Source organism: Ochotona princeps, chromosome 11 (assembly GCF_030435755.1).
Source record: "Ochotona princeps isolate mOchPri1 chromosome 11, mOchPri1.hap1, whole genome shotgun sequence".
Classification (NCBI taxonomy): Eukaryota; Metazoa; Chordata; class Mammalia; order Lagomorpha; family Ochotonidae; genus Ochotona; species Ochotona princeps.
Window position 1 is genome coordinate 56,977,645 of NC_080842.1, and position 22,873 is coordinate 57,000,517.

The following is a 22,873-nucleotide window of genomic DNA, read 5'->3' on the forward strand; positions in this document are numbered from 1 at the left end:
GCAAAATAAATTTCCTTCTAATCACTGGGCTGCCTTTGAATAGTAGTCAGTTATCTTAATCCAGTTATAATTCTGTGATAGGTTAGTAGTGTAAACATGTTCACTAATTATTAAATAAAGGAGCTTAAATAGATATTTCATCTATTATTGTAATAACAAGACTAAAGCAACAGACACATGGCTTGGCCCCTGGGGCACCAGCGTGGTCCCAGAAAGGGCGAGAAGTAGCCTGCTTTTGGCAGCTTTGTTTTCCATGGTTAGTGCTCATTGGCTCTAAAGGTGGGGTCCAAGCCCCCCTAGAAGACATGTCCTGGATGATCTCCAGGGCCATCGTACTGCTCTTTGGTTTATGCTGAATATTATTCATACAAATTTCTAAAAACAAAAAAATGTAAAGCATATGTTCAGTGGATGATGTACTGGATTGTTTTTGTTCTCTATACTGTGATGGAAACAGCAGCAGATCTAACTGCTGTTTGGTTTCCCACGTATTATGAGCTGAAGATTCTGTTTATCATATGGGTATTCAGTCTTTATCCTAAGGAGTAAGTTTACTGTGGGAGATAGACCCTGGGTCTCTGCCAGCTACCTGGTGGGCGTGGCTCACAGTTTACCTGCCCATGACCTGAGGCAGAGCTTCCAGCCCTGCACATGACAGGCGAACATGACCTGTGACATGATGGAGGGACTAACGGGATAGACAGACATGCCTTCTAGCCAATGACAGTGTCATTGTTGGGTTGGGGGACTGTTGGGAGATGCCCTCCTGCCTTCTCCTTTTTCTATACTATATAAGCTGTACTCCTTTCACAATAAACTGGCATATTCCAGCAGACGTGCCCATTTGTTCTTGTGGCCTAAGAACACCATTGCCTCATCCCCTCAGTGGTCTCCGAGCCTGCTGACAGGACTACACAGCAAGTTCCTTCATTTATTTCTTCAAAGGAAAGAGAAACTGATGATTATATTCTACAAGCAAACGAAAAAGGCTGTGAGATCATGGTGGATCTTGGATGGCAAAGCTTAAACTAAGCAGCTTCTGTTACTGTCACTGCAGCAGCAAAGAGCCTTGGTGCCATAACTGAACATTCAAGAAGTTTCAGTAGGTGTGACTTAATAACTTTCCGAGGTGATACCAGAAATGAAAAAGAGGAGTAACCACACTCCGGTGAACGAGAAGGTTATGGAATTCCACTGAAAGCGAAGAAAAAGAGAGATGAAAAGGTAGACGGGCCATAGTCAGATGATGAAACGTAAGGGGCTTCAAAGATCACACAGCATGAAATCGGTTAAAATTGTCAAAGGCAGAGAGGAGGTCAGCCCAGGGCAGCGCTGTTGACCTGATTACCAGTGGTGAGGGATTCCCTGCTGGGTGTCATTTAGGGTTTAAGTTTTCCATGAATGAAGGATTTGGCTAATGGGACAGCAGCAGTTCACAGGTAAAATTCTTCTTTCAGATTAGATGTGTTTGAATATGTGGAAATGCTAAGAAGAGTAAATTCTGAAACTTCTACTTCAAGGACAGACAGAAAACATTCCCCACGTTAGCTTGATCACATGATTATCATAAAAATCCAATGGTGAGCCTTTGCGTAAACGAGAAAAGCAACCATAAAATTAGCTACACAGTTTTGTTTTCAATCACAATAAATCAAATTTACAAGTTGATCCATAAAGGCATATCATGTTTGTGCCCAGTGCACAATGGAAGACTGTGCCTGGGCTAGGTCTCTAGGATCAGTATTCACTCACATCCATCGTGCTAAGCAGAATGCATATCATGGTGGCTCTGTTAGTGGTATTCACCACAGCATTTGTCTCACAGGGCACCAGTCGCATTTATACAAACAGTACAGTCTTACATTGTACTTAAGGATCACAGATTCATTATATCAGAAAGGTTAAAATTGATATAATCATGAATTACAAAGTCGCACCAAATTTCAAAAAGCAATCAGGTAATTCTCAATAACAACAAATTTCTCTCTCTAGATGCATATGGGTCACCAAAATATAAAGTGAAGAACAGACAACAGGTGTTTTTTCAACTATCTACATTTCAGTTATCCCAGGACAAGTAATACTAATGAATTGACTTCATTATGTAGCATATACTCAAGATTTAAGCATTGATACATTTAAAAACTATGGCAGTAATAGGATTTACTTTCATGAATTCAATTTTGATTTCTTTAACAAGAATTCCAAATACTGACTGCTAAAGTTACACAGGGTTTATTTAATGGGTACTGAGATCTAGCCCAGCCTGTCCTCCACAAACTCTGGCTCTTGTGAGCACCCACAACTGCTGGAGCCTGACCCAATCTAACATACGCAAGATCCACCTTTTGAATCTATGTAATTTCATAGTTAAACAATGTCACAGAATGTTAATCTCTTTGTAAAGAGATTTGTGCTCAACATGTAATTTTACAAACATGATTTTTGAAAACAGTAATATAAAATAATTATATATATAATATATATATTCCTATCAGAGTACATATGTTAGCTTCCATGGATTGGCATTATTTATTATTAAGTATGTTTTGACTAATAGGTCATGTATATAAACAAATAAGGTCATATATGTACAAGCAAATATATGCAAGCAAATAAAAAACCACATGCATTCTGGAATGCTCATGTATGGAACATTACAAAAGTGATATTGACTGGTTATATTTGCTTCTTATAAAGGAAGACATGAAAAACAAGGAGTACTGAAACCCTGGCCATCAATTGGGATTGATTTGAGTAACTCAGGCACAAAATACAACACAAAATGCAGATTTATATATCCTGGAAATGTTCTCAGCTTCTGTCTGTTTTAAAATGAGATATCTGTTTGCCTCACATGTAAGCTTTAGAGAGAAATCCTGTGTTTTAAAAAGCCTTTTGGGGTTACTTCATTTTGAAATCCAATGTGTGTGAAAATGTTTCCAAATAGCATTTTTAATGCAGTTACATTTTTACACCAGGTGTTTCCTTGTGATGATCCAAAGAGGTCAGAAATGTAAATAAAGAGATCTCCTTTGTCTCACACACATGCTCTGCATCTCCACCTTCTTACGCTCACGGGAAAACAGCTTCCGTTTTCCTTTTCTGCTGAGTCAACCTTGAATGCATTCCTTCATGAACCACTTTCCTGTCTCTAAGCTTATGCAGTACACCAGCCCGGAATTTGTGCACATTTCATATTTGGTTTAATGAATCCATGATACTGTCAGAATCAAACAAATACACAAAGAGGACTCTCCAATAAAGGAACTTCATTTGAGGATAAACAAATAGCACTGCAATCTGAGACACACCTGCATAGACAGAGTGACCACTGGCATATCAGAGTACAAAGAAAAGGTGATCTGTGATACGGTTTTGTTTTGTTATTTATTTGTTTGTTTGTTCATCTGAGAGAAAGTGAAAAATAAAAGAGTGGGGGGGGGGAGAAATCCCATTCCTGATTCATTACCCAAATGAATAATGCCAGCAGCAACAGGAGTTAGACTAAGGATCCAGGTCCCCTCCATGGTTTTCCATGGTACAAAGACTTGAGCCATCACCAGCTGCCTCCCCGGGTGCTCATTAGCAGAAAGCTGGAGTCAGGAGCTAAAGCCCAGAAGACACTCTATTATGGAATTTAACTGTCAGCAGTACAAGACTTTTTCATAGAAAATTACTTGACACTCTCATATTTGCAAGATCTGGCAGACAAGCAAAACAACCATTACCACATAATGCTGGCCTTCATTTCATAGTCAGCAGTTCACAGTCAGTTGCTGAGTAGAATCAGCCTTAAAGTTAGGGCAGTCTGTGTCCTTGCATAGTTTCTCTGAGGTAGAAGCTAGATAGGACTGGTTGATCTAAGTGTTCCCCTTTTCCCGTGGGGCCCCTTGATGCCACTTCAGTGAATGTGACAGAAATAACTCCAGCTTGCTCAACGAATTTTCACAGCACAGTTTTACTCCACGACACTACAACCAAGCCACCAGGAATTTTTACTTTTTAATTGGGAGAATTCTGCAATGTGGTAGTCATGAAGAATTAGTCTCATAGGCATGGCTCACTGGAGGACAATGTTTCACCCAAAGATCCAGCGTTCTTTCACCCAGTCAGGGACAAAACCCTCTCAGCAAGAAAAGAGGAAATCTAAGGAAATAGATCTTTGCTAAATGTTTCACTTTTTTCCACTTTCTGTCTTTCCTAATTCACAGTCATCGTAGGTACAGAATTACTGACCTGCATTTGCTTTGCTTTGTATTTTATGTGTCTGCCAAAGATGATCCCAAAGAGAAGAGTGGGAAACAATTCTGAAGAGAAAGCATACGATTCAGACTACACTTCTAGGATTTCAAAAGTACAACTCCTCCTGCTGCAGAATCTTCCCCGTGTTCCTCGGGCTCCAGGTACATATTTGAGAATCCAGGAAAAGGAAACACAGTCTTAAAACTACTGACAGAAGAATGTTTTCTTAGATGGGAATGAGTTTTTGCTCCCTCATCTTTCTGAGTCAAATGTTCAACACACAACAAAAGTGACAATAAGAGAGGTAGGGGTCAAAGCCATATATTTTCTTGCAGGAGACACTGCATTTCACTATATTATAGTAAAGACTTAGCACAATGGAATTACATTTTTATCAAATTCTGTCTGAAAAACACACCTTCTCCCTTCTGTCCTAGAACATTTGTATTAACCCATGTTGGAAACTTTGCTTGAAAATGGAACAAAAACTGCCTTAGAATTTCTGCGTGCAGATATTCTCTTCCATTCAAGCCTTTTGACAGCAATCCAAGTTATTTAAAGAGAACATTAAGGAACTTGTGAGCTTTTCCTGAACTGCCTCCGTCTTATGCATTACCTCCAGGTCATACACTGCTCATTTCCCTGAAAATTGTTACTATTTCTTGACCATATGAGATTCTGTCACAAAATGTGTTAATAGAGTGAGAATTTTTTCACACCTACTTTCCATATGCCCCAAAGTGTTTAAAAATGTAGTTACTCTAAACAGGACAAATGTGTATAAGAAGGGTGATACACCACCTGCAAAAGTCTCTGTTGGGGAACACCAAACCAGCTGGTAACACAGCCCAAGCCCACTAAAATCTTGGTCAAGGTTCCCTCGTGAGGCCCTTCTCTCTGGGTTACATCTCACTGCCCCATGTTGCATGCCCTGAGAAGTTTGACAAACAGGATAGTGTTTAAAACCTGAGAAACCTCACAGCTCAGTGAGAAGGGGATTTCTCTCTGTTGGGAAACTCACCATTTTTCAGCCACCTCACCATTTTGTCAGTTGCTTCTTCGTCCCTCTCCACGTGGACAGGAAAATAATGCCTTCAATTGGGAAGCACAGAACTTGCCCTGCCACTTCCTAATTAATTAGATGTCACTAATGGGGAAGACCTTCACTGGTTTTTCACCAAAATGGGCATCCAATAGAGAGACCCCATCCAGATAGGTTATACAATGAGAGGTCAGGAAACCCTTAAAAACACAAGAACCTATTTTCACCAGTAGCAATTTCTTCTGCCTTCATGTTTCTCCCCAAAGCACATAAGACAATTAAATCCAGAATAGAGATACTATACACAACGTAATTTAGCACCTGAATACATGTTCATTTAATTTGTTCCAGTTTCTTCAAAAATTCTGACTCTGCGTATGATGATGTCAACAAGTTTATATCCAATCAATAGTTGGCTTTCATCTTTATTTAAAACTTTTTGCTCAGATTTTTAAAAACTTTCTATTTTACTAAGTTTATTCTGTTCTAGAGAAACAGCACCTGTTATTTCACACACAGGTACAGAGATATTAACATATTTCTTTTTTTTTTTGAACCTTTAAAAAAATCTTTATTTATAAGTATATATGCATTCAAAATTTGAGTACCCAAATATATAAAGCAAACATGAATTGACCTAAAGAAAGAGATGGGCTCCAACACAGTAAGAGTAGAGGATAAAATCAGAGATGAAAGAGGAGACGTTACCACTGACACCCCATAAATACAAAGGACTGCTGGGGGTTACTGCCAACAATTACAAGACAAAAAAAATGACAGCTTAGAATTAATGGAAAAAAATCCCTGGAAACATATGTCTACTGTGATTTAGTAATGAAGAAACAGAATGCATAAACAGATTTAGTCTTTGTAACTGCTTCGTCTGTATGAAGAACTGTGCCATGTTCTACTGTGTCTCACCAAAAAAAAAAAATTAAATTAAATGCACAACACCTTGTCCTTATAACTGCTAAGATAAACAAATAAACAAACAAATAAATAAACCCTGTCTTATTCAAAGTTATACCTGGTTGCTTTTTTATTCCCCTCTTAGTTTCCAGGTCCTCACCAGGCTGTCTGAATTCTTTGAGCTCAAGAATGTAAGGAGTGATTCAAATATTGGCCCAAAGATTGACACCTGCCTGCTTCCCCTAGGTCTCAGTTGTCTTATAGTTTGCACTGTAACTTTATAACCTCTCCCAACAACCTGCTGTAACCTCATGGCACCATGCCTAATAGTCGTGTCCACCAATCCCTTGCGGCTCCTCTGCGAGTGCCTGCCTATTGGGCACATCCACCAATCCCTTGTGGCCCAACAATCACCAATTTCTCATGGCCCTGTGTAACCAATGCCCACTCCCTGGTCACAGAGGCACTCTCCTTAGTGCGTGACCTCTCTCTGCTTTTTGCTTGCCATGCTCCCAGCTCACTGTTCTCCTGCTGTCAGATCTCAGCTCTCCCCACTCTGGGCTCTCTTTCCTGCTCTTCTTTAGCTCTGCTTTCCCTTGGATCCCCCTCAGGTCACTGTAGCTTGAGATCTCGCTCTCTGCTCTGTCTTCTCTCCCTTCCCAGTTACTGCCTTTCCTGCTGGGATAAAGACCTCCTGTGTGATTCACTGCATCTGGCATTCTGAGTTAATGGTGAAAATTCCTAACAGGAATAATGAGGAAAACCTAGAAAGGGCTAGAATACTACAGGGTATTGAGTGAATAATTATGGTGTTAGTTATTTAAAGCAATGATAGAGTTCTAGTTCATATGATATTACGATATTATTACGCGCAGCTAATGCCCGCAACCTGGTTCTTTACCGTGAGCTGAAACACACCAGATGTAAGCAGGTATCTTAGGAGGTTTATTCTGGGGGGCAGGAACAGGGTGGAGGTGGAAGGGGAAGGGAAGGAGGGGAAGGGAGGCCAGAGGAAGAGAGTAGCAAAGAAGCAAGGAAGAGAGAGAGCCGCACCGGGGGGGCGGGGGGGGGGGGGGAAGGGCCCTTTTGTCTGCCAGGTGTAGGGGGTGGGGATTGGGAGGGATTGAGGGCAGGCCCCAGGGGATTGGTGCCTGCAGGTGAATGCCTAGGGATGATTGGTGAGTGGGCGGGGTTGGGGAAGGGGCTGGAAGATTGGGGATGGAATTCTCAGGTGGAATGCCAGGTTACATCTAATTGGTGGATGGCTGGATTGGAGAGAACTTCGTGAGCTGTGAGGAACAAGACATGGTGCCAGGACCAGGGTTGATATTCGAATAACTCCTTACATATGGACTATTATTTTAGACATGAGTAGAATATTTGCTTAAAGTCCTGGCAGATAGCACTGTCTTGGACGATCCGAAGAGTGGGGATTCCTAGATAATGAAGAAGTTGGTGAAGATCTAAACCAACTTTTTGCAGACTTTTCAACTTTGGTGGGACTTGATCCCTGGGAGTAAGTGCGACTGGGGTGTGGACTGGTTAGACTGGTTTTTTGAAATGCAATGTAGGAGTTCCTGGTGGGAGATTCTCTAATCATCATCCCAAGGCCCAAATTTGTACTTTTGCTTCCTTCACAACCATCACTCAATTTTTCCAGAGCAGAATTTCGAATTCATTCAAGAAAGCAGAATAAAGTTGGTGCTTTTTAACTGCACAAGAACAATCCAAAAACTCATTGATAAAAAATCAACCTGTTAGTATATACAACGTGAAAAAGAATCAAATTGGTCAAAATAATACATTTCTTTGTAGGTACAAAAAATTTAGTAAATGTGTAGTAATTATGTTAAGATGCCGTGATACACAACTGTTGTTCTAAACATATCACATGTATGATACATTATCCTTGCCAGGACAGTTTGGGCCTTCACAACCATTATTTAACTTTAAGGATTTATTATATCCCTACTTTTCGGATGAACAAAAAGAATTTGTGAGAGTTGGAAGAAATTCCCCAAAAGACAGCTAATTAATTATGGATGATGAACGAAAAATCTTACTTCTGTTTCATGTCCCTTTGGCCCAAAAGATTTGTGAGAATTAATCCACGAGGTAGAGCAGCTGTGGAAACACAGCACATGTATTCATCATCAAAGGAGTAAACGTGGAGCTGCAGGCCCTGATGATTTATCAGCATGTTGATAACCACTGGAGTAAGTTCTGCGTGTAACCCAGGGGTTTCCTTACAGTTGGTTATTTTATTAGAGCATTAGAATTCTCATTTAACCTTCAAGGCCTTAGAGATAATTAGAAGTTGAGAATTAGAGATATTCAAATGCAAGGGGACTAGTCTGAGAGAAAACATGGTATTGCATAAAAATGAAATTTCTTGATTAAAGCGCCAGGGTAATAAGCCTCACTAAGTTCTCTATCATTTATACACACTGGACAAGCTACAGAATCACTTAGTGAGCTGAACTTTAGAAATCATAAGGAAAAAAAATTGCATGTTTTCAAAAACAATCAAATAAAAATCTCACACAGTGACCTCAAAATGCAGATACATTATCAAGTTTTCTAATAAATGGTTTACCATTTAATTACAATGAATTTTCCTATTTAAGTCTTCCAAATCTCCTTTCATTTTCCTGCCTCTGTCTGTGTCTGATACTGAGTTCTCCATCTAAACTTTCCTTCATCCTCAACCTACTTCCTCAATCCACTTTCTCAACCCTTTCCTCTCTCCCCATTTGACAATCACATACATGCAGTACAATTTGAAACCCCATTTGACCTCAGCCAAATGTCCTAAGCATGTCTGTGTGTTTCCACTTTGGTCACCATACGTACTAAATTTCATACTTTTGCACTGACATGAAATAGTATCTTCTGTTCACTGGAAACCCTTGCCAGAACACCACCAGCTCATGCTAGCTGTAACGCTCCAGAAACACAAAAGATTTTTTAATATAATACTATATTAACTTAGCTTTACAGAGGAATACATAACAATTTGGTTGTTCTATCTCCTAGATAGGTCTAGCCTCTTAGGAAGGGTATTTGGGCATGTGAAAAACTACTTCCCTGTTTTCCTACCTGGCTCTTGGGTTGCACCAGTTGCATGAGATTAAGGTCTTAGAAAACAACTCAGAATTACATCAGGTAACATAAAACAAGTGTTGTCTAGTACTTAAAAATAACCAGTTAGCCGCTGTAAGACATCATGATTATCCATCTCAACTCCTCCCCATGGAAACGGTCCCTATATAAATAGAGCAAAAGTTACCTTCCTATACAAATCTCAAGTGGAGCATACATAATTTATGGCCAGAAATTTGTATCTTAATCTTAGCTGGACATGACTTAAACCATAGCAGGAGGAAAGTAGGGAAATCACATTTGATTTTGAAATATCCTCCTTTCACTGACATATGATATCAGTGTGTTTAAGTAGTTTGTGTTACCTCAGTGTGAGAATTGAGCCAAAAGATGCTAAAAATCACTGACATCCAAGAAGTACAAAGAATATTAATATCTTACTAGTGTATTATTAGCAAACAAACTTCCAATCGATAGTCAATAAACAGTATTGTATAACCTTGCAATAGGACTCAAGAAAACAACAATTATAGTGAGTCAATTCATTCTGTACTACTTAGGAAAACTATGAGTCTTTTCAAATAGAGTGTAATGTATATTATTGCAACCAATTCCAAATTCAAGGACATTCACTCAAAAGCTATTATTCTACCAGTTTTATACCAGACACTAGATAACCAAAGAATACAAGGAATATAAAGAAAAAAGAGTTACTACCCCTTCCATGAATAAGCTTTCATTCTCAAGGAAAATTTAGAATTATCAGACAGAGAGATAAAGATAATGGGAAAGTTTCATATAAAATATTCTGAGAAAAACAAAATATATTTAATTAGGCTTTAGAGAAAAAGATAGGGGAGATCTCCAAAGCTCTGTCGAAGATAGTAATAGTGAAACCGGGTTTTGTAGTTTTATTGAAATGCAGTTAAGCAGAGAAAGAACAGACCTAAGCTGTTTCAGATAGAGGAATTCCCAACTACAGGAATAGGGACATGGACTGAAAGTCAATGGAATTTTGGCTAGCTGGCCCTAGTGATGGAGACTATGATCTTTGTCTTATATCTCATGAGAGACCTCTGAAATAGGCAGGCAGCAAAACCTAATGTGCTTCTTGAACAAAGAGAAGGAATCTGGGCTACAGACAAATGATTTTTTTTCAATTCTACATTATATTCTCTTAGTAGTTCAGAACTCCTCATATTCTCAGTGATCTTGCTACCACCACATTTCTCTCCACTTCATCCACTACAAATAGTGAAAAGTACATTGAATATGTAATGTGTGTCTGGCAATATGATAAATACTAAGAGCACAGAATCGTGGCCACTGCTCTTATGAATTTTCCAGAGGAAGTATACATACATGTATAGATTGGATAAATCAGGATGATAAATTCTTAGATTGACCATACACAAGAAAGTGTAGAACTGAAAGCATGATCACTTCACCAGAGCATGAGGAGTGGACATCAGAGAAAGCAGGTCTGACTTGAGCTCTGTATTGATATTTAACATTTTCTGATGATCTATTTTTATCCAGATATGGAATTTTGAAGAAAATACATTATATCCTTTGAAAAAATGTGATCCCTTGGAATCTCACAATAAATCCATCTTTGGTAAACTTATAGCCACATCCTTCCTACAGAAAATGACAAATGTGACTGAGATCATAGTTATAAGAAACAATGAAATCTCTAAGGCCCTTTTGGTAGAAGAGCTCATCTTCAAATCACACGGGGAAAGAGCATTTGGGGACAGGTGAGCAGAATTGGCACCATCAAAGAACCTGCGCTACTGACCTATGTTTGCTGTCCCTCGTGCTCAAAATGTTTTCCATTCAATCTTCTATAATTTTTGTGAAAGAAATCTCATTTCTCTAGTATAACTTATTCCTAAATAGTTCTTATGTGGCTATTGCAAATGAAATTTCTTTCAGGATTTCTCTTTCAGGGAGTTCACTATTAACAGGTTAAAATACCGTGTATTTTTGTATGTTTTGTAACCTGAAACTTTACTGAGTTTGTTTACTATTTTTAATTGCTTTTTGGTGAAACCTTAGGATTTTCCATGTATAACATGTCATTTACAGACACAGATTTTTTTAAAAGATTTATTATTATTGGAAAGGCAGATATACAGAGAGGAGGAGACACAGAGAGGAAGATCTTCCATCCATTGATGCACTCCCCAAGTGAGCCGCAACGGCCGGTGCTCGCCGGTCCGATGCCGGGAACCAGGAACCTCTTCCGGGTCTCCCACACGGGTGCAGGGTCCCAAAGCTTTGGGACGTCCTCAACTGCTTTCCCAGGCCACAGCAGGGGGCTGGATGGGAAGTGGAGCTGCCGGGATTAGAACCGGCGCCCATATGGGATCCCGGGGCGTTCAAGGCGAGGACTTTAGCTGCTAGGCCATGCCGCCGGGCCCGACACAGATATTTTTATTTCCTCCTTTCCAATTGTGACATTTTTGTTTCTTTCTCTTTCCTAATTTCATCACGAATACCCCCTGCATTCTACAAAGGTAGAGTGGTACCAATAGCTATACTTGTACTGCTCCAGAGCCTGAGAGGAAATGCGTTCAGGTTTTCCCCATTCAATAAGATATTGGTTGTTGGTGTGTAAGCAAAAACACTCAAAAAATTGAAAAGATATTCCTAACTAATGGATTAGAAAAGCCAGTATCATCAAAGTGTCTATACTACCAAAAGCAAAATAGACATTCAAAACAATGTCTATCAAAAATTACATTCTTCATAAAATTACCTTTTTAAATCCTTAAATTCCTATGAATTCACAAAGTACCCAGAAGAGCCATTCCAATCTTGAGCAAAAATAGTCAAGCTGAAGGAATAACAGTACCTAACTTTAAAGCATCTCACAAAGCTGTACTAACTAAAATAGCATAGTGTTAGCATAAATATCTCTAGATATATAAATGGGACAGAGAGAGAACATTGAAATTAATCCATTGTCCACACAGCCAACTGATTTTTGACAAAAATACCAAGACTATATATTGGACAAAAGGATAATATTTTTTATATGTGGTGCTGACAAAGCTGAATGTATATATGTAAAAGAGTGAAATGAGACCCCTACCTCTCAAGACATGCATTACTCAACACAAGATGGACCAAAATCTTGAACTATGAATATTCTTGAAGAAAATGTAGATGTCATTGGGAACATCTGAAGGCTTTGGTACTCATGACTTCTTGGATAAGAACCCCAAAGCACAAGGCAGCAAAAAAGAAACTAGACAATTTAGATTCTACTAATTTCAGAAGCTTCTGTACAGCAAAAAAAGAACAAACAGGATGAAGAGATATACAACAAAATGGGGAAAAACATCTGTAAGCTATCTACCGGACAACAGACTAATAGCCAAGATACAGCAGTAACTCACAAAACTCAACAGCAACAACAAAACAACCATTCCAAAGGATAAATGGGAAGAATACATTAATAGTTATCAAAGAAGTAAAACTGTCCAGCAAATATATATATATGTGTGTGTGTGTATGTGTCTGTGTATATATATATATATATATATATATATCTGTGTGTATATATATGTGAGTGTGTGTGTGTGTATATATATATATATATATATATATATACCTTCAACATCACTAGTTCTCAGGGAAATGTAAATCAAAACTATAATAAACTACCAACTCACTCCTCTCAGAAAGACTATTATAAAGAAATAACAAACGCACATCAAGGTGTAGAGAAGGGGGAACTCATAAACCACTAGTTGGAATGTTAATTAGTAAAGTCACTGTGGAAAATGGTACAGCTATCTCTTTGAGATTAGAAGCAGATTCGCTGTATAATCCAGCCATGTCACTACTGGGTTATATACCCCAAAGCATGAAGACAATGTATCAAAGAGCTACTTTCACCACCATGTTTATAGCAACAGTGTTCACAATAGCCAAAATATATGATCAATAAAGATGTATATCATCAGATAAATGGAAAAGGAAAATGTGATAAACACACACACACACGCAAGAATACTATTGTTACCAAAAAAAATGGAATTCTACGATTTGCATCAAGATTGATGCAATTAGAGGATATCATGTTCAATAAAATTAGATAGATGCAGAAAGATAAACCCGGCATGTTCTACCTTACATATGGGAGATTTAAAATTTTAAAAGAAAAAATGGTGGAGTAGAAAAAATGCATGTGTGTATCAGTATTGATGCAAATTTAACTTTGTATCTTTGTTGAACCAAAGTTAAAAATAATAAAACTAGGGCCTGGAGCAATAGCCCATAGATTAAATTCTCACCTTGCAACTGTTAGGATCCCATATGAGTCCTGATTCATATCCTAGCTGCTCCACCTCTAATCTAGTTCCCTGTTTGTGGCCTGGGAAAGCAGTTGAGGATGTCCCAAAGCCTTGGAATTCTGCAGCCATTTGCGAGAAATGGAAGAAGCTCATGGAACCCAACTTTGGATTGACCAAGCTCTGGCTATTGCAGCCACTTGGGGAGCAAACCAGTGGATGGAAGATCTTTCTCTGTATGTCTTTCTGTATAATCTGTCTTTCCAATAAAAATAAATAAATGTTTTTAAAAAAACTACTGTAGTGCATATGACCTGTGATTATGTTAAAATTTACTACATGTAAGTGAACTAGTAATTTTCTCCTTTCATTTTTATGTCTTTTGTCCATATCCCTGAAGAACTAGTTCCACTGTTTGTTTTTAATACCTATTGGAAAGGCAGATTTATAGAGAGAAGGACAAACAGGTACTCTATCCAATGGTTTACTCCCCAAATGGGTGCAAAAGCTGCAGCAGAGCCAATCCCAAATCAGAACTAGGAGACTCTTCCAGGTCTCCCATGTGGGTGCAGGGTCCCAAGGTTTTGGGGCCATCCTCAGCTGTTTTCCCAGGCCATAAACAAGGAACTGGATTGGAAGTGGAGTATCAAGGACATGAACCAGGGTCCATATGGGATTCTGGCACTTGATTGGCAAAGATAAGCCAATTATGCCAGTGCACTGGACCCTGTTGAACTCTTTATTTAGTGGAGAATTAAGCTTCTGATGATAATGTAAGTTTGAAATATTTTCTTGAAACCAGAAAGAAGAAATAATGAGAGAAAAGACTGAAGGAAAGAAGGCAAGAAAGAAGGGAGGAAAGAGGGAGAGAGCAAGTAGAACTAGAGAAAGGAAAGAAGGTAGAGGGAGCGAAGAAGCAAAATACCACTATATTGTTAGAATTACATTTGTGAAATACAGAGGCTTTGTTCTTCAATGTAATATCACATTAAACATGAGTGTTTTGAGAATTGTGTTGTAGCAATTACTATATTTCTGTTGTCACCCCAAGAATCTAATATGCTAATACATTTTTTAAAATAAATAAGTAGAAATATTGCTTTAAAAATTAGTTCTCCTCATTTCTGCTAAAGCCCTGGTGCATCATTTGCCTGTCAATGGACTCAGGGCATACTCTCAGAAAGAAGGAATGGGATGTTACAGCACTCACTTCACCAAAGTTTTTGGTGGCCATTTCATGAGAAGTTCATTTGTTTACCTAAAAGTAAAAGAGTTTTTAAAAATTACAAACATATCTATGATTAAATGATAGTTTTTCAAGCATAATGAACAGTTGACCTTCACTTAAGGAATTTCTTGGGACACAGAACTCTCACTGCTAAGTGCAGGACAGTCATGAGCAAACTCCACCATCCTTACATAGTACGTTGCAGGATGTCAGGGAGTATTGGATGAGTCAACTGTCAATTTCTTTTAGATCATCACTAGCACGCTGCTGTATATTTTATATAAAGGACAGTTCTATGAGTTAAAAAGCAATACAAGGGTCTAATGTGTAGCCTAGTGACTAAAGTCCTCACCTTACATGCATCAGGATCCAATATGAGCGCCGATTCATACCCCGGCTGCTCCAGTTCCATCTATCTCCCTGTTTATGGTCTAGGAAAGCAGTCAAGGATGGTCCAAGGTCTTGGGCCCTGAATCCTCATGGGAGACCTAGAAGAAGCCCCTGGCTCTTGGCTTTGGATTAGCTCAGCTCCGACCACTGCAGCCATTTGGGGAGTGAACAGCAGATGGAAGATCTTCCTCTCTGTCTCTGCAAATCTGACTTTCCAATAAAAAAAACAAATAAAACTTTAAAAAAGAGAAAGTATTATTAAAATGTGAGGCACCCCAAGTGCAAAGCCTGACAAGCTCATGAATCTCACAGTGGATATTTTGCTACCATAAGTACCCTCACTCATGCCATACTACATAGGCAGCAAAATATAAACAGTCCAGCTCTTAAAAACAAGTCTTTCTTTCCTTACTTATAATACTTACTGGTTTACAAGTTCAGAATCACAAACCTGAAATGCAGCATGCATAATAAATAGATGATATGAAAGATGCTCAATTAATAAAGCATGGGCATCATCTCTTTCCCCTTTGTTCAGAAGAGAGGGAAAATCATTAATAAGAGCTATTTTGAGCAGCAAAAGTCAGAGAGGCAGCCTTTGTAGGCAGAGTCAGGGGTCCCAGTTGTTGTTTGTTTGGGGTTTTGGGTTTTTTAAAGTCATGTTGGGATGGAGGATGCTTTATTTAGAAGGTCTGCAATGGAAAATATAAAGCAACTAAAAGTGAACATTAAAATCTGTTTGTGGGCTGGATAGTAGGTTGATTGGCCTGAACTAGGCTTCAACGCCCACTGACAACTACGAGAGCTAATGGGATGTAGGACAGACTGAACAAGCCTGCAGTACATACTGGCATGCATGGGAACCAGGGTAGGCAGCAGGCCTGGTAAAGGTTATGGAGAGACACCCCAACTAGGCTGCAGCTCGCACTGGTTTGCAAGAGGACCAAGTATGAAGTAGGTAGGATCGAGCTGGACTGCAACACCCATTGGTTCAAGTGGATGACAGGGCTGGAAACAGAACTGACCCAGCAATTGCAACAACCAGCATGTGCATAAGCTGACTGGAACGACGGACTGTGCCAGACCCTGTACTGGCAAATTCACACAAGAACCAGGTTTGGGATCATCTCAGATGAAGTTTCTTTGGAAATCCCTCCAACTGAACTGCTGATCTCAGAACCCCAACCATGAAAAGACTATATCAGCCAGTGGATTCTGAATAGGTTTCTTTGTGATTGGAATGACGAGATTGGCAGCAATTCAGACCTGCTGAACTATCAAAACTGCTTGAGCAGGACCCTCAGAGCGTGCCTCACATCGGGGACCTGAGATGGGTGGGAGGCTGGGTGGGGCTTTTCCCTTTGTTTCTCCCCTGACCCCAGATACAGGGAAGAAAAATGATGGTATTAGTGTGGAAACAATGGTATTACCCACTTTCCTGTAGCCCTTGAACTTTTGTATCCTAATCAACTAAGATCATTTAAAAAAAATAAAGAAATTATTTTTTAAAAAAATCTCATTGTTTTAAATTCAGTGATGGCTTTTGATTTATGGGAAGGTAGTTCATCAGAAAAGTGTTCTAAGGCATGCAGTCATGCAATTGTGGTTTCTTTCTTTTGTCAGAGATGGCACAACATGCTGGTTATAAACAGATGCAAAAATAAAGTCAAAGTTCCTGATTTAAAGAAGTTCATGGAGTATCCAGGTTACCAGATAACAAACAGGTACAATAATTATCACAAATTTTAAGATTCAGGTTGGGACTCTGAAAGGAGGAACAGAAGCAATGGAAAGCATCAAAGGAGAAGTGAGTCGTGAATGATAGAATGATGGATTTTCACTCCAGCATTTTAATCTCTAATCTTTTTAAACACAAATAAAATCAAGTGATACCAAGTATGGCAACCAATTCGTGTTCAGTATTGAAAGAAGGATTTCTATTTAAAAAAAGCTAGAAAGTAAACTGTTTGATTCCATCATTTCTGTTAGCAAATCCACCGTTTGAAAATGATGAGTGATCTGGGTGTTAAGAAACAGGGAGATCACAAATGGCTGGAGGGATTCCGTGGGCTTCTCTGAGATCAAAGAGAGATGGTAGCCAGACTAATCTTTTGAAATATATCTTAGATCACATCACTTCCCATTTGAAACCTAGTTTCAGACTTCTGAAATTAGAATGACTCCAAATTCCTTCCCATGGGCTTTAAAGAGCCCCCACTCAGGGCACTGCTGCTCTAATCTCATTTAAACAGCATGCCTTTGCCTCAACGTCCCAACCACAGTAACATATTTACTCTTCCCGCCTGCAAGTTGGCTCAAGCCTGAGGTCCTTTATAGCTTGCTTATCTAGGAAGTTCCTGATTCATTAACTTCTCTCATCTGGTTTTGTGTCACTCTTCAAGACTTATCCGATGGACCCTTTTCAACCTTTCTACAACATCCCCTACCAGCCAGTTTCTAATGAATGGTTGTTAATGGTTGCACTGGAGCTCTCAGACAAATATGTTCAAATCCTGACCCCCAGTACTTCAGAATGTGCCCTTGCTTGGAAACAGGTTCTTCAAGTAAGGTTGTTAAGGTCAAGTCTAACCCAAACTGACTGGTGGCATTATAAGAAGGAGGAATTTAGACACACAGATATACACAAGGGGACAACATCATGTAAGATTGGAAATAGGAATTGTGGCAAGCCTCCACCTGTAGTACCAGCATCCCATATGCCAGTTCAAGAACCAGTTTCTCAATTTCTGATCCAGCTTCCTACTTATGATCTGGGACAGCAGCTGAGGATGGTTCAAGTCCTTGGGTCCCTGCAACCATGTAGGAGACGTGGTTGTTCCTAGTTCCCGGCTCTGGATTGGTTCAGTTCTGGCCATTGTGTCCATTTGGGGAATGAAGTAGAGATGGAAGATCTCTCCCTCTCTGTCTCTTTTTCTGTCTATAATTCTGCCTTTCCAATAAAATTAAATAAATCTTTGAAAAATAATGGAGGCAGATAATGGGATGATAGTTCCACAAATCAAGCAATAACAAAAATGGGCAGTAGATCACCAGAGGTTGGGAGAAGCCGTGGAGCACTTGTGCTTCCAGCTTTTAGAAGAAGCCAGTCCTTTCCATCCCTTCATCTTGTATTGCAACCTCCAGGATTGAGCTATATATTACACTTCTGTTTTACTGGGTTTTGTTTTCTTTTAAATATTTAGTTTGTAGTACTTTGTGTGGCTGCCCAAACAAGCTGATACACTGGCTCTGTTATTTTTATTGCACATGCTGATAATGAATATGATCATGTGTATTTGTACACTGGAAGCCAAAAGAACACACATCTTTTCTCTCTGGCTCATGTTTTTACCTTAGCAACCGAAACAGTGACTGACATTAAATAATCACTTTACACAGGAATTTGGAAGGTTGAGAGAAGCAGAAGGTAAGACAGACTACAAAACAGAATGCCATTTACGTGGAGACACAGTCTGGAGAGAATTGTCTAGAAACATTTCTGAGGATTTATTGGCAATATGACTATTCTAAGCACTTTTCAAATCACTGGCATTTACAGTAAAAACCACATTGAACTGGAGTGAAATCCTTTGCTGTTTTTACACATTACTACTCTTTTAGGTTAATTTGCATTTGTAGAGTACAAAACAGAGTCAAGCATTTGGCAGAATGGTTAAGGAATCCAGGTCCTAGATCTAAGTGCCTGGGTTTCACAGATGGCTTTAGCTCCTGACTTCAGCTTCCTGCTAATGTAATAAACCTCAGGAAACAGCAGTCATGGCTCAGGTTGTCGGGGTTCTGTCACCCAGGTGGGAAGCTTGAATTTCTGCTTCCCAGCTTTCAAATAGCCTGCTCTAGGAAACTTTAGGCATTTGGAGAATAAAACCAACAGGGTGCAGCTGTGTGTGTGTGTAATCTATCTTACTCTCAAACAAATAAATAAAAAAATAACAATAAAATTAATTACTCCTTTTTAGTTTGGTTTCTCAAACATGTTTGCCTTTATATGTAATTCTCTAGAAGCTGCTCTATTTCACTTCATCTAATTTTATTCCTTAGGCATTTGAATTCCATTTTTATTTTATCTCCCTTGGTCTGCATGAAAATCAGTCAACTTCGTGACATTCACTTGAAACTCTGATTGGCTGATATACTCTGCTTTATATTTTATTAATATGAGAAGGCTAACCAACTTTGTCACTGAAGATATTACCTTTGCTCTTGTTTACATTTAATAAAAGCAATACAAAGAATTGATATCTGTCATATATTGTCTTATTGAATACACAAATATCCCAAATCAGAACGCATTCCAATTCTTGTTACTGATGATAAAGGATCTTAACCAGTATCATGTTTTTTTTTTTTAAGATTTATTTTATTTTTTTACTGGAAAGGCCAATATACAGAGAGGAGGAGAGACAGAGAGGAAGATCTTCCATCCATTGATTCACTGCACAAGTAGCCACAATGGCTGGAGATGAGCTGATCTGAAGCCAGAGGCCAGGAGCTTCTTCTGGGTCTCTCACGCATGTGCAGGGTCCCAAGACTTTAGGCCATCCTTGATTGCTTTCCCAGGCCACAAGCAGGGAGCTGGAAGGGAAGTGGGGCTGTGGGATTAGAACCGGTGCCCCTATAGTATAGGATCCTGGAAAGTGCAAGGTGAGGACTTCAGACGCTAAGCTTTGTGCCAGGCCATCCAGTTTTAGAGAGGCAAAATACTAAGATTTTAACTTTATGAAATTACATAAAGATATTTATTTCAGGGTTTAAAATACATGCTCTAGAAAGCAAGATAATAATATTTTCTACCTGAAACTCTGGAAAAATTAAATGTATGCCTATATTAAGTATATGTGATAACTCAATAATCTAAAATAGTGTAATACCTAATACATAAACAATTTTAACTAATTTAACTTGTTGTAATTCATTATATTTAACTAAAGAGATTTAGTACCTCCAATGACTTACTTAATACCTCATGCAAGTGACAAACTGAATCTGACCCGAACCAGCTGGTGCACAAATCTCAGATCACCCCAGGTAAGGGTTCTTGGGGGACTCCTCAACTAGATCACTGAACTTAAACCCCAGCCATAAAGAAAATCACAAGATGTGTGGTCCACCTTTGTGGTGCATGTATAGGGCCTGGGCCCTCTCAGTTGCTAGTGTCCATGCAGTGGATAACATGCCAGGATGTGCTTGGGGAACATGACAACCAGCTCACCTAGGCTAGAGAGGATATTGAGAACTTCATCTGGGAATAGAAAGCAGGATGGTTGGACAACTCTCCTGGCCAAACTTTGTAACAAGTGTTTGGGTAAATGGATGTACTAAGGTGGACTTGGTCAGCCAACAGATCTTGGAAAGATTTTCTTAACTCTGGTGCAATGAAGCTATGTCTCAGAACTAACTATACCATTCGAATAACATCCTTGGAACATTCTTCCCAACATCAGGGTCTCTAAGGTATTATCAAATGACTGCCCCCCGTCCCTTGGTTCTGATGTAGTCTGACACCAAGGAGTAGCCCTCTCCTCGCCCCTCCCCTGCACCATCTCAACAGTGGACACATGAGAAGAAAAAATAACTGAAATGCCTGCCTCACCCACCTTCCTCCATACCTTGGCTCTTCCCATCCTAATTGGAGGTCCTCATGGGTGTGCATTTTCTCAATTGTGTAAACAATTTTAAGATAAGATAGAAAATTTTTAAAAAGATATTTAGCTCAATGACAGATTGGAAAAACACATGAAGTTCTCTATTTTGTGACAGTAATGATGCTAGATGTAGCCATATCAAATATCTGAGGATGGTTATTTGTAGTGAGATCAATAAGAAGTGTTTTTTTATTCTGGTCAGTGAAAGATCAAGGTGATTTATGATTGATATAAGCAACTTAATTTATCTACCCAATTTTAATTACAATGATAAGAGTTTCTAAGCTGAACTGAAAAACCTCTACTCAATTGAGAACAAGTTTTTTTTTTTTTTGGCCTTAATTAGAAGCCTATTTTCTCCCTAATGTGGGTATAAAATACCCATGTTTTCCAGTAAGTAAAATTCCCCAAACCAAAATTATTTTTTTTATTTTTTAGACATATTATTATTATTATTATTATTATTTTATAGTACAGTTTCATATTCCCTTATCCCCTCCCCAGTTCCCTCCCCCTCCTAGTTCCTCTATATTATTACTAACATATAGTTCTTCATACTCAGTCATATGTCCATCATTGCGGGCCTGGACAATGGCAGAGAGTCCAGAATCCTATTGTCAAGATATAGTAAACAGTTTCATTGTATCCATCTTTGTCTAGAAGCGGAAATGCATACCACACTACATCCTCACATCTGAATGTTAGTCTCCATTTCACAGCTACTACACATCCCCTTAAATGAAAAGTCATGTTTCAAAATCAACAATAGAAAGAAAAGAGGAAATTTACAATGCCATGAAGTTAAATGACATGTTACTAGATATGACAGTCTCCATTACACAACCCAAACCGAAATTATTAAAGAATTTCCCAACCTTGTGGACTTGGGTAAGTCTTACTTTTCTTGAAATCATCTGTTGCACAAAGATTGAGAGATAAAAGCATCTCACAGGAAAAAAAAAAAAAAGTTGCTTGCAACGTTTGGGACACAGACCCAGCATTAATCTTGCCAGTGCCAGGAACAATGTTTTGGTGAAGGAACCAGGTGATTACAGGCAATGATCCCTGATTCCGTTATATTAGTGCAAGATGAGGCAGATGAACCTATTCGCTGTGGATGATTCTCAGGGCAGGTGCTGGTTTACTCCTCCATACACACCTGTGATTAACACTTAGGTTCCAGTCTCTTGCCTGAGGCATATATAAAGTTTTAAAAATGATACTTCTAGTTCTATATCATGAATCTGACCACATGTGGGCTGTAATATTTATCATAAATAAAGCATTTACCATGCCAAAATAAAATACAGGCTACTGGTGGTGCCAACATGGAATGCAAGCATTCCTAGGGGTGGTCTAATTTAGACTTCTAAATAACACAAAATCTTAATTCCTGGCTACAATATTAAAATGTAACAATGGAAAGACTAGCAAGGAAGGAGTTGATTCATCTAGCAGCTGAGTATTCTTCACTATGAGTCATCAGTGGTCTTAAAGATTCATTGGCATTTCCTGGCATTGCCAAGAAAAGATACTAAGGGGAGATGTTTAAAGGATAGTATCATTGCTGGGAAGCTGGTGTGAAGATCCTATTCTTTTCTGCACCTATGACATTTCTCTCTCAAAGAAAATGCTTTAAGCTGCTTCTGCTTAAAAGTATCTAAAAATTCAGTAATGATCATAATCACTATTTCAATGTTACTGTTCATGTTTATGAATGTAAATATAAAACAAACTATTGATAGAGCAAAGCAATACATCATGACAAATGGTAGTTGCTTTCAGTAATTTCAGTACCTGTGAATATTTTCTTTCACTACTTTAATGCCTATAAGCACTAAATTCATGGTAATTTCTTACATAAATAGAATATTTCCTAAAGAACTGATATTTAAATGATACTAGTGGCTGTTTAATGTTCCTTTTTTGTAAATAAATTGTAAAGTTATTTTTAATAATAAAACTAATACTAAAAGCAAAAGAATGTGCT

General features: G+C 38.7%; 1 pseudogene; it reads left to right on the forward strand.

The window, feature by feature from the left end:
* The first annotated feature begins 305 nt into the window (after nucleotides 1-305).
* On the forward strand, nucleotides 306-2,081 carry LOC131481423 (receptor expression-enhancing protein 3-like; annotated as a pseudogene).
* The last annotated feature ends 20,792 nt before the right edge of the window (nucleotides 2,082-22,873 follow it).